This window comes from Tamandua tetradactyla, chromosome 1, assembly GCF_023851605.1.
Source record: "Tamandua tetradactyla isolate mTamTet1 chromosome 1, mTamTet1.pri, whole genome shotgun sequence".
In the NCBI taxonomy this organism is placed as follows: Eukaryota; Metazoa; Chordata; class Mammalia; order Pilosa; family Myrmecophagidae; genus Tamandua; species Tamandua tetradactyla.
In genome coordinates this window covers 220,135,016-220,149,763 of record NC_135327.1, presented here as the reverse complement: position 1 = coordinate 220,149,763, position 14,748 = coordinate 220,135,016, and the positions used below count along the sequence as shown (strand labels likewise).

At 37.8% G+C, this 14,748-nt stretch overlaps 1 protein-coding gene across 11 annotated transcripts in view; it reads right to left on the bottom strand.

The window, feature by feature from the left end:
* The window catches only part of ZNF438 (zinc finger protein 438), a 205,552-nt gene that overhangs the window by 173,343 nt on the left and 17,461 nt on the right, over window positions 1-14,748 (bottom strand). For 9 of the 11 annotated variants that reach the window (XM_077152414.1, XM_077152380.1, XM_077152470.1 and 6 more), the window contains exon 2: window positions 2,934-3,123. The exons of the other annotated variants lie outside the window; for them this stretch is intronic. The gene's annotated coding sequence lies outside the window, so the exon portion shown is untranslated. The remainder of the gene's footprint in view (window positions 1-2,933; window positions 3,124-14,748) is intronic. 11 annotated transcript variants of the gene reach the window in all.

Below are 14,748 nucleotides of genomic sequence, written 5' to 3'. Positions count from 1 at the left end.
AAATGGACTATTTTTACCACCACCACCACTTACTACCTACCCCTCAGCAATCTGGATTTTGCCTGCAAACACAAAACTGTTCTCCCCCCGAACACAGATGAATTCTTACTTTAAAAATTCATTTAAAATTTAGTAGACCCCACTGATTTAATACTGGCACCCTTAATCTTAAAGTGCTCCTCTCTTAGCTTCAGTAACACTATTCTTTCTTGGTGTTTTGTATTTTTTGCCCCTCCTTCTCAGTCTGCCCTGTTTCAGGCTGAGTGATCTGAGTGCCACAGTTACAAGCATGGGCTCAGCAACTAGGCTAACAGCCCGGTTAGCCTAGTTCTGCCATTAACTAGCTGTGTCACTATGGACAAGGTGTCTAACATCTCAGTGCCTCACTGGCCTCATGTATAAAAATGGAATGATAACAGTACAATCTCGTAAGGCCTCTGTAAGGTTTAAAGTAATACAATAAGGGGGTACGGGTGGTTCAGGGGTAGAATGCTCGCCTTCCATGTGGGAGACCCGGGTTCGATTCCTTGACCATGCACCAAAAACTAAACTAAAATAAAAATAACATAGTACAGGGAAAAGCCTTAGAACAGTCCAGGGAGCACAGTAAACACAATCAATAAGAATCATTACTGTTGTTACTTTTATTGTGGATCTTGTCATTCTTGTAGCTGTCTACACTGTTGTAATTATCATTGCTGCCTGTCACTGTTGTCATTAATGTCCTTACCAATACTGTTCCTGTCATTAATTAGTAATATTAAAATGAAGATATTTTAGACCCCAGAGCCCTATCTAAGATAATTTCACTTAAAGAAAAATTCTTACAAAAGTGCAGCATCATTTATAGAAACAAAATTTGAAAGCAACCTAAATGCCAATAATAATGAATGTTTAGTAAAACATGGTATAACTGAATGATATCTAACCATAACTATCAACTAGGAGAAGTCAAAAGCAACAAATAAAGTGAATATCAATGCCTCCCTGACGAAAAGGGGGCAAAGAAGTGTAGCAAAATAAGGCATCAGTAGCTAAGGGAGGTGAAACAGTCAAGAAGCTGTTCTGGAGGCTGCTCTTATGCAAGCTTCAGTTAGATAATGTTAATTGCCATGGTTTGCTAAACCCCAATCTGTTAATTCTTAAGAACACCTAGGGATCGAACTGAGGCTCTATAAATGTCTCATGCACTAAATCTGCTTTCCTGGAATCCATAATTTCCAGAGGGTTTCTAGGCCAGATAAATCCTGAAACACAGAAGTGGGTCCAGCCTCTCCAAGATTATCAATCACACCCCCCTATCCTTTTGACAACCCTTCTCAACATGAAAAAGTCAGAATGGGCATTGCCTAAAGATCCCTATAGATTGGGAGAAGGATCAAAGGAGGAGGAGTTATAACAGAAAAAAAAATAGGATTTAACCAAAGCGTATAACTGCTGAATGATTATACTGATATTTCTTCTAGTCTCTAGTGTTTCGGAGCAACTAGAAAGAAAAATCTGAAATAGTGGAATGGTAACCCATAATAAACTCTGAAATCTGTTCTGTAACTACTTGTTGAAGTGTAATATGAAAATTATTGCTTTTTCTTTCTTTTCTTTGCATATGTAATATTTCACAATAAAAAATTTTGAAAAAAAGAATGGTGTTTGAGAGTTCTTTCTCTATTTCTGAGATTTTTATAAAGTAGACAATTTGATAAATAAATTTTATAGAAAGAATATATAAATGAAAAGCTTCATTTATTTGAAATTATTCAGAATGACACCAAATCTACATTTCTATGTTTGTTTCCCATTTACATCACTGCCAACTAAATCAACTAGGACATAAGAATAGTCTGTTTTAACAAGACCAAGAGTGTAGTGGCTCCATCAAAACACAAGGTTATTTCTCTCTCAGCTAAGAGGCCAGAGGCAGAGAGGTGGGCCAGAAAGCTCTGCTCTATGAGATCATCCAGGGACTGAGATTCCTTCGCTCTTGTTTCACCACTCACTGGGGACTGCCCTTGTCTGCATGATCAAAGTGGGCTCACCGACACCATGTCCATGGGAATGAGGGAAAAGACCATGACAGTCAAGTAGCTTTTTAATAAAAATGCAGTTCAGAAATTGCGCACACCACTTCCACTGCTATCCCACTGGCTAGACTTAAACACATGGCCTCATCTGACTATGGTTCCTAGGTAGGGTCTATGGCCTAGCTAAATATCAGAGAGTAGGAGTACATTCTTCTTCCCACTCTTGGAACACATTCATCTCCTTCCTTCCTTTAGGGGAAACCTAAAGGTCCACTCAGTTACTGAATTCAGCTCAAAGTCTAGAATCACTGGGTGATGCACAATCCTCTTTTGACAGGCAGAGATGTCACTCCTTTCCAGACCAATAACCTCCAAATTAATAGACCAGTCACCTTTGCTCTCCACCATTACCACCACACCCAATATACAATGGTGGAACACAAATGAGATGACTGCAATTAAATCTTCCATTCAAAAAGAAAAGGACAGGAAATACATATTCCTACCACTGACTGAATACTGCTGGGCATGCCTGATGGATTTCAGCCTTTACCATTTGTTTGCTTTGGCTAAGAAAATATGTGAACAAAAGTAACATGCCACTTCCCTGCAATCACTTCTTCCAGATTTATCCCTCTGCCACAGAATGGCCTTGTACCCCAAAAAAGGCTCTTCCTTTGGCTTAAATCTTGGAGTGAAGGACAACAAGGACAGAGTACCACCAACATGTTGAGTGAGAAATAAACCTTTTTTTCTGTAGGGACTAAGATTTCAAATTTCTTATTGGAGTTTTATGAAATTTAGTTTAAACTGAGTGTGAGAAGCAAATCCTTAGCTTGATCTCTGCCTGGACTGGCTTCTACTCTCTGACTGAGAATACCAATAAGAGATTCTGGAGAACGACAATCTTACCTCTTGATGTTTGAGACACAGAAACACTTTTTTTCCAACCCTGCAATGCTCCATATTACTATCTTCTTAGTCAATTCAGATCACAGGACACAGGCAAAGAGAGCCTTCTTTAAGCAAAACTATAGTTCCTTCCGATTCCAATTGCCAAACTGGCCAATTGTTCTATTACTTGATGTCCTTTGTGTTCTTCCTAAAGAAGCAAGAAGCAGACAACTCAGATTAACAATTTGATTCTAGCCACTTCCCTAGAGTTACAAACTGGATAGACGGCTTGACTGTTTTGCAAGTTATCAGAGGTTTCACCAAAAGCTTCAACACATATACTATAATAAGGGTCACCAGTTTTCTAACCAATAACATATTTTCTATTGTCTGTTGACCAACCACACAGCCAATGTCACAGATTTCGGTTTACTGTTGTAGTAGCACCACACTTCAGGTACCAATTTTGGTATGAGACAGGAAATATTCTAAGCTGTTGTAATAAAGTGATGCCAAAATACAGTGGTTCAAACAAGAAAGAAGTTTACTTCTCTTCCCTGAAACAAGACAGAGAAAGAAAGGTGGCTGGAGCCAGGGTAAATAATAGTTCGTTCTGTTCCTCAAGTCATCCAGGAAGTTAAGCTGATGAGGATAGCTCTGTACTGGGTTCAAGGTAGTTGTGGCCTTTCTAATTGTTCCTACTTTCAAGTGGGGATGGGGAAGGGGGGTTGGCAGTGGGAGATGAAGAAGACAACCCAGAGACAGCTTCTGTCACTTCTGCCCACATATCATTGGCCCAAACCTAATCACATGGACATACCCATATGTAAGGGAAATTGGAAAATGTAGTCACTAGGCAAGTAGCCATATACACAGCTAAATCAGAGGAATTCTGTTACCAAAAGGGAGAAAGAGGAACTAGATACTAGAGAAGAAATGGCAGTCTCTGCCAATTCTATAATCTATTTTCAACAGAATCATCAGAAAGTTCCTTTAAAGCTATATTTCAGACAATGGTATACCCTGTTCAAAATCCTCCACTGCCTTTCCATTCACTTAGCATAAAAGCCAAAGTCCTGGAGACTTTGCACAACTTCAGGAAGCTGGGGTAAAAACGACTTTCTGGCATCTCCCCTGACCTCTCCCCAAGGACCTTTGGAATTGGTCTGTGCCCCCTTCATGGGGCCCTGGCGCTGTTTTGATCAGTTAAATACACATAATTCTAAAAATCTATAATAAAAGGGTCAAAGAAGAGTCAATTCAAAGCCAAGCAACAATAAAACCCAAGATAGAGAAACTGACCATCAGAGTAAACTTATCAAGATAATGGATGCCTAAACAGGAACAAAAAATACAAGCCATACTAAGAAATAGGAAGATATGAGCTAGTCGAGGAAAAAATTAAACAGTTGGAGCACCATTAGGGTCACCCAAAACAATAGGCTAACCCCCGGATCTTGAGGCTTGCTCTTGTGAAGCTTACGTATGTAGCAGAGAAGCTTAGCTTACCTATAGGTATACCTAAAAACCATCTCTAGAGGACCTCTTTTGTTACTCAGGGGTAGCTTTTCTCTCTTTAAGCCCAACTCTGCAAATGAAACCATTGCCCCCACCCCACCCCCCCAATATGTGGGACATGACATCCAGGGATAAAAGTCTCCCTGACAGTCTGGGAGATGACCCCTAGGGAGCCTGGCCTTGGCACCGTGGGCTCAACGATGCCATCCTGACCCAAAGGGGGAAACGAAGTATAACAAATAAGGTATCAGTGACTAACAGAGTTCAAATAGAGTCAAGAAGCTACACTGTAGGTCACTCTTTCGCATGCTTCAGTTAGACATTGCTACCTGTCATAGCTTGCTATACCCCAACCAAAACCATTCTTGCCAATCTTAAAGAACGCCTAGGGCTTTATATAAGATTCTATAAAAGTTCCATGGGCACTAGGGTAACCTTCCAGAAAACTATAACCTCCAGTGGGTCCCTGGATCAGATAAGTCCAGAAATGCAGAGAAGCCAGCCTCTCCAGAACATCAATTAGTTCCATCTCCATCCCATATTACCGACAGCACTTTCCAATACAAAAAAGTTAGAATGTTCATAGTCCAAATACCCCTAAAGAGTGGAATAAAGATAAAAAATGATGGTGGAGCTATACAGAGAAGGTTGGGTTTAAGAAATGAGTATAGGTGCTGAATCATTATGCTCATATTTCTTTTAACCTCCAGTATCTTAGACCAGCTAAAAATAAAAAACTAAAATTGTGGAATTGTAACCCATCCCGAACTCTGAAATCTGTTTTACAACAATTGTTGGAATGTTCTCTGAAATTTATTGCCTTTATGTATATTTGTTATATAAGGAGGAGGTGTATAACAGAGAAGAAAGGATTTAACAGATGAGTATGACTGCTGAATCATTATATTGATATTTGTTCGGCTCCAGAGTCTTGGAGCAACTAGAAGAAAAAATAAAATATTGTGGAATGGTAACCCATACAAAACTTTAAAATGTGTTCTATAATTACTTGTTAAAATGTACTTGGAAATTTATTGATTTTTTGTATATATATTTCACAACAAAAAAAAGTAGAAAAAAAAGTTGGAGCAGACACCAAATTTGGAACAACTAATCAAAGTTGTTCAAACAAATCTCCTAAATCAATTCAAGGAGATAAAGGAAAATATGGCTTAAAAGATAACAGATATTAAGAAGACTCTGGGTGAGCATAAAGAAGAATTTGAAAGTATGCAAAGAAAAATAACAGAACTTATGGGAATGAAAAGCACAATTGAAGAGATTTAAAATATACTAGAGTCACAGTATATTTTTTAATATACTAATATTTGTATATTTTTTAATATACAGATTTGAACAAGCAGAAGAAAGGATCAGTGAAAGAGAAGACAGGACATCCAAAATTATACAGGCAGAAGAACAGAAAGAGAAAAGAACGCAAAAAAATTAAGCTGGGTCTTATGGATCTGAATAAAAGGACAAAGTGCACAAACATACATATCATGGGTGTCCCAGAGGCAGAAGAGAAGGGAAAAGGAGCAGAAAGAATCTATGAAGGAATAGTGGCCAAAAATGTTCCCACTCTTATGAAAGACACAAACATACATGTCCAAGAAGTGCAACATACTCCAAACAGAATATATCCTAACACCTCTACTCCAAAACATCGATTGATCAGAATGCAAGTGCCAAGTATAAAGAGAAAATCCTGGAAACGGCAAGAGAAAAGGAATTCATCATATACAAGGGATCTGCAATAAGACTAAGTACTGATTTCTCATCAGAAACCATACAGATGAGAAGGCAATAGTATGATATATTTAAGATAATGAAAGAGAAAAACTATCAGCTAAGAATTCTTTATGTGGCAAAACTGGCCTTCAAAAACGAGGGAGAATTTAAAATATTCACAGATAAAAACTGACAGATCTTGTCAACAAGTGACCTACCGTATAAGAAATACTAAAGGGAATTCTGCAGGATGAAAGGAAAAGACAGAGGAGAGAGGGTTGGGCAGAGTAAAGAAATTAAGATTACCAGGAAAGGTAATTATAAAGATAAAAGGAGAGACCAAAAAAAAGTATGACATATGAAAACCAAAGGATAAAATGGTTGAAGTACTGCATTTGCAATAATAACACTGAATGCTAATGGGTTAAATTGCCCAATCAAGAGAAAACCTTCTCGACTGAAGGGAGGAAGAGAGAAATGAGACAAAACAGAGTGTCAGTGACTGAGAGATTTCAAGTAGAGTTGAGGTTATCCTGGAGGTTATTCGTACACATTTTACAGATATCCCCTTTTTAGTTTAAGATGTATTGGAAAGGCTGGAGGGAAGTGCCTGAAACTGTGTTCCAGTGGCCATGTCTCTTGAAGATGAGTATATAATGATACGGCTTTCACAATGTGACTATGTGATTGTGAAAACCTTGTGTCTGATGCTCCTTTTATCTATGATACTGACAGATGAGTAAAAATACGGATTAAAAATAAATAAATAATAGGGGAAACAAATGTTAAAATAAATTAAGTAAATGGAAATACTAGTGGTCAATGAGAGGGCAGGGTAAGGGGTATGGTATGCATGCGATTTTTCTTTTTTCTTTTTATTTCTTTTTCTGGAGTGATGCAAATTTTTTTTTTTAATTTTTTTTATTAATCAAAAAAAAGAAAAGAAATTAACACAACATTTAGAAATCATTCCATTCTACACATGTACTCAGTAATTCTTAGTATCATCACATAGATGTATGATCATCATTTCTTAGTACATTTGCATCGATTTAGGAAAAGAACTAGCAAAACAGCAGAAAAAGATATAGAATGTTAATACAGAGAAGAGAATTAAAATAATAATACTAATAAAAAATATATATATATAAAAAAAGGAAAAAGAAAAAAACAAAAACAAAAGATACAAACACACAAACAAACAAAAAAACATATTTCAGGTGCAGCTTCATTCAGTGTTCCAACCTAGTTACATTACACTTAGGTATTATTGTGCTGTCCATTTTTGAGTTTTTGTATCTAGTCCTGTTGCACAGTCTGTATCCCTTCAGCTCCAATTACCCATTATCTTACCCTGTTTCTAACTCCTGCTGGTCTCTGTTACCAATGATGTATTCCAAGCTGATTCTCGAATATCGGATCACATCAGTGGGACCATACAGTATTTGTCCTTTAGTTTTTGGCTAGACTCACTCAGCATAATGTTCTCTAGGTCCATCCATGTTATTACATGCTTCATAAGTTTAGTCTGTCTTAAAGCTGCATAATATTCCATCGTAGGTATACGCCACAGTTTGTTTAGCCACTCGTCTGTTGATGGACATTTTGGCTGTTTCCATCTCTTTGCAATTGTAGGTAATGCTGCTATAAACATTGGTGTGCAAATGTCCATCTGTGTCTTTGCCCTTAAGTCCTTTGAGTAGATACCTAGCAGTGGTATTGCTGGGTCGTAATCCATTCTGCCATTCTATGTCTTTTGATTGGGAAATTCAGTCCATTAACTTTTAGTATTATTACTGTTTGGATAATATTTTCCTCTACCATTTTGGCTTTTGTGTTATATATATCAAATCTGATTTTCCTTCTTTCTACACTTTACTCCATACCTCTCTCTTCTGTCTTTTCGTATCTGACTCTAGTGCTCCCTTTAGTATTTCTTGCAGAGCTGGTCTCTTGGTCACAAATTCTCTCAGTGACTTTTTGTCTATAAATGTTTTAATTTCTCCTTCATTTTTGAAGGACAATTTTGCTGGATATAGGAGTCTTGGTTGGCAGTTTTTCTCTTTTAGTAATTTAAATATATCATCCCACTGTCTTCTAGCCTCCATGGTTTCTGCTGAGAAATCTACACATAGTCTTATTGGGTTTCCCTTGTATGTGACAGATTGTTTTCCTCTTGCTGCTTTCAAGATCCTCTCTTTCTCTTTGACCTCTGACATTCTAACTAGTAAATGTCTTGGAGAACGCCTATTTGGGTCTATTCTCTTTGGGGTGCGCTGCACTTCTTGGATCTGTAAATTTAGGTCTTTCATAAGAGTTGGGAAATTTTCAGTGATAATTTCTTCCATTAGTTTTTCTCCTCCTTTTCCCTTCTCTTCTCCTTCTGGGACACCCACAACACGTATATTTGTGCGCTTCATATTGTCATTCAGTTCCCTGATCCCCTGCTCAAGTTTTTCCATTCTTTTCCCTATAGTTTCTGTTTCTTTTTGGAATTCAGATGTTCCATCCTCCAGTTCACTAATTGTAGCTTCTGTCTCTTTAGATCTACCATTGTAGGTATCCATTGTTTTTTCCATTTTTCCTTCTTTGTCCTTCACTCCCATAAGTTCTGTGATTTGTTTTTTCAGATTTTCTATTTCTTCTTTTTGTTCAGCCCATGTCTTCTTCATGTCCTCCCTCAATTTATTGATTTGGTTTTTAAAGAGGTTTTCCATTTCTGTTCGTATATTCAGCATTAGTTGTCTCAGCTCCTGTATCTCATTTGAACTATTGGTTTGTTCCTTTGACTGGGCCATATCTTCAATTTTCCGAGCGTCATCCATTATTTTCTGCTGGTGTCTGGGCATTTGATCAGATTTCCCTGGGTGTGGGACCCAGCTGGTTGAAAGGTTTTTCTGTGAAATCTCTGGGCTCTGTTTTTCTTTTCCTGCCCAGTAGGTGGCACTCGTGGCGCTCGTCTGTCTGCGGGGCAGTCGGCCCGGGAAACCGCGCGTGGAGGCGGGGGTCGCTGGCCGCCGCGGCTTGGGGGAGTGCCGGTCCAAATTGCCCAGCTGGCCCGAGAAGCCAAGCGTGACGGGAGGGCCCAGCTATACAACGTTCCCAGTCAGACCGGGGAGCCACGTGCGTGGAGGGGATCCCAGTCACCAGCCGCCCCAGCCGGGAAAACGCGCGCCCCTTGGGTATCTCACCGCAGCGGATTCTCCCTGCTGGTTCAGCCGTTCCAGAATGGGGTACGCTGTCTTTTTGGTCTCTGTCGAGACTCCGGGAGCTGTTTTGTATTGTTTCTGTTTCTTTAGTTGCTTTTCTGGAGGAGGAACTAAGACCCGCACGTCTCACTAAGCCGCCATCTTCTCCGGAAGTCCCGCAAATTTTTTTAAAAATGATCATGGTAATTAATATACTACTATGTGATGATATCGTGAGCCATTGATTGTATACCATGCACAGAATGTTTGTATGTTAAGAATGTTCGTTTGTATGTTGTTTTGGTTTGATAATAAAATATAAATTTAAAAAAATTCAATAATCAAAAGACAGGGACTGACAGAATGGATAAAAAATATGCTCCAACTATCTGTTGTTTACAACAGACACACCTTAAACCCAAAGACACAGACAGGTTGAAGTGAAAGGTTGGAAATATGACCATGAAAACAGTAACCAAAAGAGAGCTGGGGTAGCTATACTAACACTGGACAAAATAGACTTTAAATGTAAACCTGTTCTATAAGACAAAGAAGGAAACCATATATTAATAAGGGGACCAAGAAGAAATAACAATCATAAAATTTACACATCTAAACATGTTGCCCAAAAACATATGAGGCAAATATTGGAAAAGCTGAATGGAGAAATAGTTGGGAGACTTCAATATACCCCTCTCATCAATAGAACATATAGACAAAGAATTTTAAAAATTTGAATCAATAAAAACAGACAACTTGAATAATATGATAAATGAACTAGACCTAACAGACATTTACAGAACATTGTACTCCCAAAACAGCAGGATATACATGGATCATTCTCCAGGATGGACACATCTTGTGCCACAAAACAAGTCTCAATAAATAAATTTAAAGAGACTGAAATTATACAAAGCACTATCTCTGACCATAATGGAATGACACTGGAAATTAACAAAGCACTATCTCTGACCATAATGGAATGACACTGGAAATTAATAACAGAGGAGAACTGAAAAATTCAAAAATATATGGAGGTTTAACAACATATTCAATCAGTGGGTCAAAGAAATTGCAAGATCAGTAAGTATCTTGAGAGGAATGAAGCCCAGAGACATTCTGGAGCAATCCTACTCAAAATCTCCAAAAAAACTGAAACAGAGGGAATACTACCGAACTCATTCTACGAAGCCAACATTACCCTAAAACCAAAGCCAGATAAAAATACAAGAAAAGAAAATTACAGACCAATTTCTGTTATGAATATACAGGCAAAAATCCTCAACAAAATACTTGCAAATTGAATCCAACAATACATCAAAAGAATTATACACCATGATCAAGTGGGCATTATCCCAGGCATGCAAGAGTGGTTCAACACAACAAAATCAATTATTATAATACACCACATTAACAAATTGAAGGGGAAAAACCACATGATCATCTTGATTAATACAGAAAAGGCATTTGATAAAATCAGTATCCTTTCATGATAAAAACACTTTGAAAGATAGGAATAGAAGGAAGCTTCCTCAAAATTATTAAGAGCATATATGAAAATCCACAGCTAACATCATACTTAATACTGAAACACTAAAAGCTTTCAATCTAAGATCCAAAATAAGACAAGGATGCTCATTGTCATCACTGTTATTCATCACTGTGCAAGAACTTCTAGCAAGAGCAGTTAGGCAATGTGCTGGTTTGAATCTGTTAGGTATCCCAGAAAACACTATGTTCTTTTAATCCATCCAAGTGTGGTCAATCTATTGTTGGATAGGACCTTTTGATTAGATGGTTTCCATGGAGATGTGACCCAGTCCATTCCAGGTTAAGTCTCAGTACCTTACTGGAGCCCTTCAGGCAGGCTCACAGAGAGAGAGAGAGATGAGAAAGAAAACACCCTGAAGAAGCTAAGAGAGAAAGAAACATCTAGAGACATTTTAGAGACAGCCATTGAAACCAGAGGCTGGGAGAAAAGGAACAGAAGATGCGGCTACATGCTTTCCCATGTGACAGAGGAACCCCACATGCCATCGGCATTTCTTCAGTGAAGGTATTTTCTTGTTGATGCCTTAGTGTGGACATTTTTATGGCCTTAAATCTATAAATTTGTAACCTAATAAATCCCCACTGAAAAAGCCAACCCATATTCTGGCAGGTCTAGCAAACCGAAATAGGCAAGAAAAGAGAAATAAAAAGAACCCAAATTCTAAAGGAAGAAGTAAAACTCACTATTCGTTTGTAGATCACCATGATCCTATATATAGAAAGCCCTGAAAAATTACAACTAAGCTACCAAAGCTAATAAGTTCAGCAAAGTGGCAAGAGACAAAATTAACACACAAAAATCAGTAGTGTTGAGGTTTGATGGGGGGGGGGAAATATACATATATATATTTATATGGAACTATTAAACTCTCCTTTCTGGGGAACCCTGGGTACTCTCTCAACCAAGAAAATAGGCCAAGCCCTGGATTTTGAGGCTTGCCCTTATTAAACTTATTTCTGTAGGGGAGAAGCTAAGACTACCCATAAAGAGGCTTAAGAGTTGATTCCAGGAAGCCTCTTTGTTGCTCAGATGTGGACTCTTTCACTCTAAGCCCAAAATCTGCAAGGAAAATAGGTGCCCTTCCCTCTACATGGTACAAGCCATTCAGGGGTGAAAACTTCCCTGACAATGTGGGACATGACTCCCAGGAATGAGTCTGGCCCTGGCACTGTGGGATCCCCAAAAGGGGGAAAAGAAGTGTAATAAAATAAGGCACCAGTAGCCAACAGAGATCAAATGGAGTCAAGAGGCTATTGTGGAGGCTACTCTTACCCATGCTTCAGTTAGACAGTTCTAATTGCCATGGTTTGCTAAACCCCAATCAATATCACTCCTGTTGACTCTTATGAACACCTAGGTCTTGAACTGAGACTCTATAAAGGTTTCACACAGTAGGTTTGCCTTCCTGGAACATATAATTACTGGAGGGTTTCTAGGTCAGATAAATCCTGAAACTCAGAAGAACCAGCCTTTCCAAGATTATCAACTAATTACATTCTCCTATCCTTTGGTGTCAACACCCTTTCTCAACAGGTAAAAGTGAGAATGGGCATTGACCAAAGAACCCTACAGATTAGAAGGATTAAAGGAGAAGGAGGAGGTATAGCAGAGAAAATAGGATTTAACAAATGAGTATGGTTATGAAATCATAGATTAATATTCCTTCCAGCCTCCAGTTCTGGAGAAGCTAAAAGGAAAAATATAAAATGCGGTAGTCCATAACAAACTCTGGGATCTGTTCTGCAACTACTTGTTGAAGTATGCTTTGAAAATTATTGCTTTTTCTTTCTTTGCTATGTATATAGGTTATATTTTACAATTTAAAAAGTTTAAAAATCAGTAGTTCTTCTATACACTAGTAATGAGCAATCTGAAGAGAAAATCAAGAAAAAAATCCATTTACAACAACAACTAAAAGAATCAAATATCTAGGGATAAATTTAACTAAGGATGTAAAAGACAAGTACATGGAAAACTACAAAACACTGCTTAAAGAAATCAAAAAAGACCTAAATAAATACAAGGACATTCCATGTTCATGAATTAGAAGACAAAATATTGTTAACATGTCCCATGTACCCAAATTGATTTACAGATTCAATGCAACCCAATCAAAATTCCAACAGCCTACTTAGCAGAACTGGAAAAGCCAATGAAATTTATCTGGAAGGGGGAGAGGCTCCAAATAGACAAAAACATCTTAAATAAGAAAAAAAGCATTGGAGGACTCATACTTCCTGACTTTAAAGCAAACTGCAAAGCTACAGTGGTCAAAACAGCATGGTACTGGCATAAAAATAGATACACTGACCCGTGGAATTCAACCGAGAGTTCAGAAATAGACCTCACATCTATGGCCAATTGATATTTGACAAGACTACCAAGTCCACCCAACTGGGATAGAATACTCTCTTCAACAATTGGGACTGGGAGTACTGGATATCCATATGCAAAGAATGAAAGAGGATCCCTATCTCACACCTTACATAAAAATTAGCTCAAAATGCATCAAAGACCTAAATATAAGAACTAGGACTACAAAACTCCCAGAAGAAAATGTAGGAAAGCATCCTCAAGATATACTGGTAGGCAATGATTTCTTAGACTTTACACTGAAACAACATGCAACAAAAGAAAAAGTAGATAATTGGGACCTCCTCAAAATTAAAAATGTCTGTGCTTCAAAGGACTTCATCAAGAAAGTGAAAAGACAGCCTACCTACACAAAGGGAGAAAATTTGGAACTACATACCCAATAAGGGTTTAACATCTACAATATATAAAGAAATTCTACAACTTAATAATAAAAAGACAAACAGCCCAACTATAAAATGAGCAAAAGACTTGAATAGATACCTTCCCAAAGAAGAAATAAAAAAAAAGCACATGAAAATATACTCAACTTCATTATCTATTAGGGAAATGCAAATCAAAACCACAATGAGCCATCATTTCACATCTACTAGAACAGCCACTATTAAAAAGCAGAAAGCTACAAGTGTTGGAGAGGATGTGGAGAAAGAAGAAAATTCATTCACTGTTGGCAGGAATGTAAAATGGTACAGCTGCTATGGAAGGCAGTTTGGCAGTTCCTCAGGAAGCTAAGCATAGAACGGTCGGTCACAGGACCTGGCAATTCCACTACTAGGTATATACGTAGAAGAACTGAAACAGGGACACAAACGGACATTTGCACAATGAAGTTCATAGCAACACTATTCACAATTACCAAAAGATAGAAGCAACTCAAGTATCCATCAACAGATATGAGGATAAGCAAAATATATATACATAGAATGGAATATTATTCATCAGTAAGAGGGAATGTAGTCGTGATACATGCAACATGGATGAACCTGGAAGACATTATGTCGAGTGAAATAAGCGAGACACAAAAGGGCAAATATTGTATGATCTCACTTTTATGAACGAAGTATAACAAGCTAACTCATAATGTTAGAATCTAGAATATAGGTTACCAGATGATAGAATGTTAGAATGCGGGCAGAGAATGGGGAGATGATGCTTAATTTGTACAGAATTTCTGTTTAGATTGATTATAAAGGTTTGGAAATAGAGGTGATTGTACCTCATTACTGTGAGTATAACAGCACTGAATTATATGTGTGAAACTGGATGAAAAGGGTAATTTAAGTTGTGTAGGTTACTACAAGGAAAGCTAAAGGATAAAACACTGGAATGTATAACACAGTGAACCCCGTGGTGGACGATTTCTGTGGTGAATAGTACAAAATAAGAATGTTCTTTCATCAACTATAGCAAATGTACACTGCTAGTACAAGGTGTTAAAATACTGTGGCTTATGGGAAAAAATATACTAATG